This window comes from Pelodiscus sinensis, chromosome 2 (genome assembly GCF_052426305.1).
Source record: "Pelodiscus sinensis isolate ZL-2025 chromosome 2, ASM5242630v1, whole genome shotgun sequence".
Taxonomy (NCBI): domain Eukaryota; kingdom Metazoa; phylum Chordata; order Testudines; family Trionychidae; genus Pelodiscus; species Pelodiscus sinensis.
In genome coordinates this window covers 98,695,764-98,703,309 of record NC_143053.1, presented here as the reverse complement: position 1 = coordinate 98,703,309, position 7,546 = coordinate 98,695,764, and the positions used below count along the sequence as shown (strand labels likewise).

Genomic DNA, 7,546 nt, shown 5'->3' with positions numbered 1-7,546 from the left:
AATTGAGCCATTTTAATATTTTAATTATTCTGTAAGTGTCAGGCTCCAGTCTCTGTACTACCCAAACCCAGAGCAGAGCAAATAATTTGTAACAAGGAATTTGATGAATTTTAGCTTCTATCTTTCTTCTATGAGAGTTGTGTGTGCGCAGTTCATTATTTTCCTAGATTTGTTCATTATTCAAAATGACCCGCAATGAATAATTTCTGCTAATAATTCTTGTGCTGAGGCTTCTTCACAAGCAGTTTGGGCTAATTTTGACTGGACACATAAATCACATGCTATTGTTTTTGTTCCCAGATTGGTCAAACCTAGCTCTTAGGCTCAGGTTGCTGGTAGGGATATTCACATTTATGAGTATAACATTTATTTTCTGAAAATGTTGCTTAGATCTTCTGTTTCCATGACCATTCCTACAAATCAATTCATTCACTAGAATATTTGTGGAAAATTAACAGAAAGGATCACAAACACAGAAAAATCAATTCACAGTTTTATTAAAAGAATTATTTGCAGACATTTTGTGTTAGTTACTCCACTGTAATACCATCTTTGGCCAATACTTCTTCATGGTGCTAATCTAAGTTGGGTATATATAAGTGGCTGGAAAACCATTCCCAGAAAGCAGTTATCAGTGGTTCACATCCAAAGGCATAAGCTAAGTTCTGCAGGAATTGTTTCTAGGTCCAGTTCTGTTCAATAATTTAATTAATGATTTAGATAATGGCATAAAGACTACACTTTTAAAGTTTGCAGATGATACCAAGCAACGAAGAGTTGCTCTGAAAGATTAAAATTCAGAATAATCTGGACAAATTGGAAGAGTGACCTGAAGTAAAAAGGATGAAATTCAGTAACGACAACTGCAAAATACTCCACTTAGAATGGGACGATCAATCACACATGTACAAAATGAGAAATGGCTGCATAGGAAAGAGCCATTGGGACGTGGAAAGGGACGTGAGGTCATGTTGGATCACAAGCTAAATATGAGTCAACAGTGTAACACTGTTGCAAATGGGAAAAAAATCATTTTGGGATGTATTAGCACAAGTTTTGCAAGCAAGACACAAGAAGTAATTCTACTCTACCCTGTGCTGATTAGGCCTCCACTGAAGTATTGTGTCTAGTTCTGGATGCCACACTTCAGTAAAGTTGTTTTTCAAGTACATAAAAGGTTGTTACAAGGAGGAAGGGGGAAAAAAAGTTCTCCTTAGCTAGCTGCTTAAGACAGGATAACAAGCAATCAGCTTAAATGGAAGCAAAGGAGGTTCAGGATGGACATTGGGGGTACTTCTACACTGCACGACTATTTCGGGAATTTATTCCAGTGCTAATCATCAATGTAGTTTAGCATTAGAATAAATTGCCAAGGCCAGTTGTGGAATCTCTGCCAGGAAGAGCAGGTTAGATAAACATCCGTCAGAGATGGCCTAGATAATATTTAATCTAAGCCTCTCACTCCCTGATAGTGAGGGGAAGGAGAAGAAGATCAAGCAGTGCCCTGGTCCTAAGGGTTTTAGCTCCTCCCCCCACCAATGATGCCCTTGTAGTAGAGGAAAGTCACTATGGTTAACCTAGCTCTTGCACCTTGTGTATTAGCATGGCTCCCCACTGGCAAGTGCAGGCATCTCAAGCTAGCTGCAAGAGGTCCAAGGTTAGGAATATCATCATCTTATAATTAGCTATGATAATGACATCTGAGCAGTTATGATCCTTAAAAAGCAGTCATAGATAGATGTTTGCCAGTCCTAACTTCCATCACCTCTACTACTATAACCATGGGGAGGGGGAAAAGTTGAGGGTTGGGTTTTTTGATTTGGTAAATCCAAAGAATCTAGCCAGTGATTAGGGCCATATTTGCACCACACACCACTAGTAGCGTCATGTAGAGTCCATGTAGAGTCATTACATGCTGCAGTGAACAGCAGCTTACAGCCCCACTGTTGTGTGTAGCTGCACATCAGTAAAAGACTCTGGCAATGGGAGTTACCGGATTCTTTCCTCACTGCTAGAGTCCTTTCCTGTGGTGGGGAATGGCTCTAACACTGGTTGATAGGGTAGGTACTGGTAAGGTATTTAGAAAACTATATAGAGCACTACCCACAGGATCAGGATGTCTGTACTCAACTAAGCAGTGTCTCATCCTCTGTACTGCCCTTTATACCTGTGCTAGGGGCATGTTCAGCCTATATATACTACATAGCACTTTATGAGTGTGCAGCATAGACAGACCCTAAATCTGAATCTTTCTATTACTAGTTTGTGCATCTCTCTCAAACTTATTTGTATATCTTGGGGGGTAGGGGGTTCTGCCTTTGGCAATTCATCCCTGTTAATAAGACAAAACTGCCTCAATGTTTCCACAACAGATTCCTCCATTTATAACCCATAGTTCTGGAATTAGAACACTGGCAACAGCAGGAAAATATTATCATCGTCATTTTACAACAGGGGAGCAGAGGTAAAGAAATGAAGAGACTCAGCCAAGGTCACAATGAGAAGTCTGTGGCACAGCTGTGAATAGAATCAAAATACTCTGAGTTTCAGATCACTGCCCTAGTGGTAATCCTCCACATTCCTCATCAGGACTTTAGAACAAACTAAAAGGAGGCTGCTACCAGGTAATGCATTCCAGTGAATACTGGGATAGGGCTTCATGGATTGCTGGGTGACTCCTCATACAGTGCAACATGACCAATGAAGCCTACATTTATATATGTCAATATGACCTAGACCTCCCTCATTACAACTTGAGACCATTGCTTCTCACTCTGTCATCTATGACCACTGAGAACCACCTTTCTCCATCCTCATTAGAACCCACCTTCAGGTAGTTGAAGGCTGCCATGAAATCCCCCCTCACTCTTCTCTTCTCTAACCTAAATAAGCCCAAATCCCTCAGCCTATCCTCATAAATCATGAGGATGTGCTCCAGCCCCCTAATCATTTTGGTTGCCCTCTGCTGGACTCTTCAATGTATCCACATCGTTTATGTAATGGGGAGCCCTGAGCTGGACACAATATTCCAGATGTGGCCTCACTAGTGCTGAAAAGGAGTAATCACTTCTCTAGATCTGCTGGCAATGCACCTATATAGGCCATTAAACTTCTTGGCTACAAGGGCATATTGTTGACTCATATTCAGCTTCTCATCCACTGTAATCCCCAGGTCTTTTCCTGCTGAGCTGCTGCTTAGCCAGTCACTCCCCAGACTGTAGCAATGTTTGGGATTCTTCTGTCCCCGGTGCAGGACTCTGCACTTTTCCTTGTTGAACCTCGTCAGATTTCTTTTGGCCCAATCCTCCAATTTGTCTAGGTCACTCTGGACCCTATCCCTACCCTCCAACGTATCTACCTCTCCCCAGTTCTGGGTGCCACATTTCTGGAAAGATGTGGATAAGTTGGAGGAAGTCCAAAGGAGAACAATGAAAACAATAAATTAACCCAATTTTTCCAATCTTCTTTCTCCTTACATGTCATGTTTGCTAGATATTTAATCTAGAGGAGGGAACACAAAAGGGGAACATGAATAAGGCCTTTCTCCTTCTTTTTGGTGTTTTGCAGAAATGGAGAAAGTTCCCTGGGGTTTCTTGGGCTGCTGCTCCTAAAAGGACAGAGTGGAAACAGCAAGAGGGAGAGCTTCTGAAGTTCAATATAACAGCAGAGACAAGAGCAACTTGTCCTTCCATCTCTTGGAATTGAGAAAGCAGAGGTACTTTTGTCATGGTGAGAGTTATAGACTGTGCTGCAGTGAAAAGCAACACCCATTGCATAGGCCCAAAACACTACAGGAATGCGCAGCATGAAAGGGGGAAAACCTAGCCACCTCCACTTGTAATCCTCCTTGTGATCTATTTATGCAAATAACCACGGGATCAAACCAAAGTGAATCCTTGCCTGAAATGCACCTGTGATTCACAGGCATGCTATTCCTCAGCTAAGATGAAAATAAACATACTAAATTCACTGTAGATTTTCACTTTGTGATTCGTTTTTAAAATGATTTCACCAAAACTGGTGGTTAAGTGATTTCATAACCAATTAACAATGCTCTATAATTCCTTAATTTGCCATTGTACAATTTTCTGGGCAGCTCTGGCCTTAAAATGGAAGTGTAAGGTGCAGATCTTGCTACTTTTTTTGTCTTACATGCCACAAAGTACATAGGATTTGATTGTGAGATCATGCTATTTAAGAGATATTGTTATTCCCTGCAATCCATGGACAGTGAGTCATGCACATGGACCCGGGATCAGCAAACCTTCCATTCTGCAAATGGTAAGTGATGACGACAGTTAAGCAAGAGAGTCCACTGTGACTCTCATATTCCAAGATGTGTCATTATAAAGTTGATGGAACACCTGCAAAGAAAATACTGTGTTCCAGCCGGTTCGTTAGTTGTTCTCTCTCAGGTGAAAGGAACATTCATATACATTTTAACTTTCACCTTCACATTCTTTTACACTTTCATCCTCAGAGGGGGGAATTCTGGGGGATGAGCATAATGCAGCTACATCTATCTATCAATCTATGCTTCATTCCAGTGAGATCCAATAGCAGCTGCCATCCCCTGCCCTACAATGGTAACTCCAGGAACAAGAAAAGAATATTTAACTTATCTGAAAGACATACTTTCATTTGTTTCTCTTCATAATCATTTTTCTGATACTGAGTGCCTCCAAAATGTACCCACATACTATCACAAACATGAAACACGTATGAGATAATGTAGACATTACATACAATATACCTTGCTTTGAAACAGAGAGGAAGGTGTCTCACTCCTTATCATTAGCATAAATATACATTAAAAGACTAATTTGAAGTTGCCACATCATGCACCCAAAAGTTAGGAATTGACAGAATTAAAATCATCCCTGAAACCACAGTTCAGCCCCCTTGTGCACGTGGTATTATGATATCTTTAATGATGTTATGGCATGCTATTTTACCATAGGTCCTGACTAAATGAGTAGCTATCTTATTTCTTTTTTGCCCTCACTTTTCAGTATTTACCCAATTAAATATTTACTGAGATCTACCCAAACTCTACACTGAATACCTATGAGGTGCTTTCATGATAGTATTCTAGTTCTTTACCAAAAATAATGAATTTATCTTCAAAATGCCACTGTGGGGCGAAGTGACATTATTTTCCCTATTTTTCACGTGGGGAACTGAGAAACAGTTTAAAGCCAAAATTGTCAAATGCCTCAACTAATCTTGGGTGCTCGGTCTGAGGACATTAAGTTCTCATTATCCAGAGCGTTAAGTATTTTATGGCACTTTCTATGTACCAAGCACAGCTCCCATTAACCTCAATTGCAATTGCTAGTGTCCAGCACTCCTGAAAATCAGACTTCAGGTGTCACACATTGGGTACCCAGAACATGAGGAACACTCCATAACAACCTGTAAAAAGTTTTGTTTAAATAAGAGTGTAAGAATGGTCATACTGGGTCAGAGAAAAGGTCCATCTAATCTAGTATCCTGTCTTCCAACAATGGACAATGCCAGATCATCCTAAGGGAACGAATAGAATAGGTAATCATCAAGTGATCTATTCCCTACTGCCTATTCCCAGCTTCTGGCAAACACAGAATAAGGCTAATAGCCATTGATGGACCAGGCGAATGCCCTATCCCTTAGGCCATACTGAAACTTGCCCTACCAGTTCACCTTCTGGGTGCCCTTTGTCCTGCCTCTCCCTGGGAGGGGGAAACTTGAGCCTGACACCCTGCCCTCCTCAGGGAAGTGCCCTATCCCTTGGGCCATGCCAGAACCCACCTCTCCACCTCACCTTCAGGGTGCCCTTTATACCAGTTCCACCAGGGCAGCCTGTCCATCCTGGCTAATAGCCATTGATGGACCTATCCTCTATGAATTCATCCAGTTCATTTTTGAACCCTGTTATGATCTTGGCCTTCACAATATCTTCTAGTAAAGAGTTCCACAGTGTGCAGTTATGTGAAGAAATGCTTCCTTTTGCTTGTTTTAAACTTTTTGTCTATTCATGTCATTTGGTGGCCCCTAGTTCTTCTGTTATGAGAAAGATGAAATCATACTTCCTTATTTACTTTCTCCTCTACAGTCATGAGTTTATAAACCTCTGTCATGTCCCTCTTTTCTACTCTGAAAAGTCCCAGAGTTATTAAACTCTTCTGATATGGAAGCTGTTCCATACCCCAAATCATCTGTGTTCCCTTTTCTGTATATTTTTTGAGATGGGGTAGCCAGATCGCCATACAATGTTCAAGATATGGGCATACCATGGAGCTGCTCAGATCATGTGATATTTTCTGTCTTCTTATCTATTCCTTTCCCATGACTCACCGAGCATCAGATTGGAAGTCTATGGCAGAGGCAGGAATGAAGTTCAGTTTTCCAGGGCAACATTCAACTATCTTAAACATGAAGCCCTCTTTCTCTTCCTGTGATTCCCTTCCTTAGTCACTATGCACCTTTCAATTACTGCATGATGCATATATTGTCCACTGATTAGTGTACAGTTAAGCCATGTGTTTATTTGGCCCAATTCATCATAGTTCCTAAGCACCTCATTTCTAGTGAGGAATCTGCTGCATTGGTGAGCTTAGTCTTAGATACCCTTAGATAAACATTATGTATGAGCTATCTAATTAATTTGGACACTTAACTGCCAATAATTTTACTTAGGGTACGTCTAAACTACGCTTTATTTTCATAAGAGGATATGCAAATTCCGTGAGATTTCTTCCAATCTCATTTTCAAAAGCGGGTCTTTCGAAAGTAAAAGGAATCTGGACGTGGGGGGGAGGTATTAAAAAAACAACCCTTTTTCAAAAAACCGCGTAATCCGCATTTTTAAAGGAAGAGCGTTTTCAAAAAAGGGTTTTTTTACCCCAAAACCCCCCTGCATCCAGACTATTTTCACTTTCAAAAGACCTGCTTTTGAAAGTGAAATTGGAAATTTCACTTTCAAAAATGAAGCGTAGTCTAGACATAGCCTTAGATTGTAAGCGCTTCAGGGTAGGGACCAGCTTTCTGTCTGTTTGAACAGTGGGGTCCTGCTTCAGTGCAAGGGCTCCTAATTGCCAACGTAATAAAATAAAATAATACATAATTATAATAAATTATGGCATGTGAGAATCTAAATCCTTTAAATGACACTGAAAATCTCAGTCTGCCAGTATTAGAGGCAAGGTGCAATAAAATATCTTATTTGAGCCAAGATACTATCCGACCCACACTGTCTCTCTAATATCCTGGGATAAACATGGCTGCAACACAGCACACACTGCTGGGGCATTCAGTTTGAAATGATGACTGTGGGATTGATGTAGTAGGTAGAAATTGATAAGATCCAGTGTTAGCACACTGGCCTCTTAATGCTGGAGACCTGTCATCCCTATCTTAGAACAAAAATGAATATGAGTAGCAAGTTAACACCATGCCAAAAGTTAAGTGGGGAAGCCTGCCAGCACTATGATCAAGCTAGTGCTACTAATCTTTCGCTCTTGGGTGAACTAAATTCATCAACCAAATTAGATTTTTATATGTAAAG

General features: G+C 40.6%; 1 long non-coding RNA gene across 1 annotated transcript; it reads left to right on the top strand.

The window, feature by feature from the left end:
- The first annotated feature begins 2,416 nt into the window (after positions 1-2,416).
- On the top strand, positions 2,417-3,974 carry LOC142826750 (uncharacterized). The gene is made up of 2 exons (XR_012900982.1): positions 2,417-2,624; positions 3,568-3,974. It is a non-coding gene; the product is annotated as an uncharacterized LOC142826750 (long non-coding RNA).
- The last annotated feature ends 3,572 nt before the right edge of the window (positions 3,975-7,546 follow it).